We start from the raw sequence: 1,058 nt of genomic DNA on the forward strand, positions 1-1,058 counted from the left end.
TTGGGGGGGGGGGGGTACTGTAAGGATGGTACTTTTCTGTGGCCCGGTTTGTGTCTGTTTCCCTTGTGCTCCCTAATTAGTTCCATTAGTTCTATTAGTGCCACCTGTGTCTCGTCCCAGCTGTTTGTTATCACGTCTCGTCTTGTCCCTGTATATAAGCCGTCCTATTCTGTCTTGTTCTTCGTCGGGTCGTCTTCGTTGGGTACTCTTCGTTGAGTCTCTGAGTCTTTCCCTGAGTCTTCCTGGTTCCTCGAGTTCCCCGTCTCTCTCGTGTCTCCTGAGTTCCCCGTGCCTCCTTCCTATGTCCATGTAAGTTTTGCTGCCCCGTCAGCTTGTTTATTTTGTACTTTCGTTTTTCATTAAAATCCTATTTTTGTATTTCTGCCGAGTTGAGTCCCTGTTCTGCACTCTGGGTTCGCTCCTGACACAAATCCTGACAGATACTGGTGTTTCTGAAAGCGTTGGTCTGATTCTGGTTTTTCTGAAAACGTTGGTCTGATACTGGTGTTTCTGAAAGCGTTGGTCTGATACTGGTGTTTCTGAAAGCGTTGGTCTGATTCTGGTTTTTCTGAAAGCGTTGGTCTGATACTTGTGTTTCTGAAAACGTTGGTCTGATACTGTTTTTTCTGAAAACGTTGGCCTGATACTGGTGTTTCTGAAAACGTTGGCCTGATACTGGTTTTTCTGAAAACGTTGGCCTGATACTGGTGTTTCTGAAAACGTTGGTCTGATTCTTGTTTTTCTGAAAATGTTGGCTTGATACTGGTGTTTCTGAAAGCGTTGGTCTGATACTGGTTTTTCTGAAAACGTTGGTCTGATTCTGGTGTTTCTGAAAACGTTGGTCTGATACTGGTGTTTCTGAAAGTGTTGGTCTGATTCTTGTTTTTCTGAAAATGTTGGTCTGATACTGGTTTTTCTGAAAGCGTTGGTCTGATACTGGTCTGATACTGGTGTTTCTGAAAACGTTGGTCTGATACTGGTTTTTCTGAAAGCGTTGGTCTGATACTGGTTTTTCTGAAAGCGTTGGTCTGATACTGGTGTTTCTGAAAGCGTTGGTC

Source organism: Nematolebias whitei, chromosome 13, assembly GCF_014905685.2.
Source record: "Nematolebias whitei isolate Nwh7 chromosome 13, NemWhi1, whole genome shotgun sequence".
In the NCBI taxonomy this organism is placed as follows: Eukaryota; Metazoa; Chordata; class Actinopteri; order Cyprinodontiformes; family Rivulidae; genus Nematolebias; species Nematolebias whitei.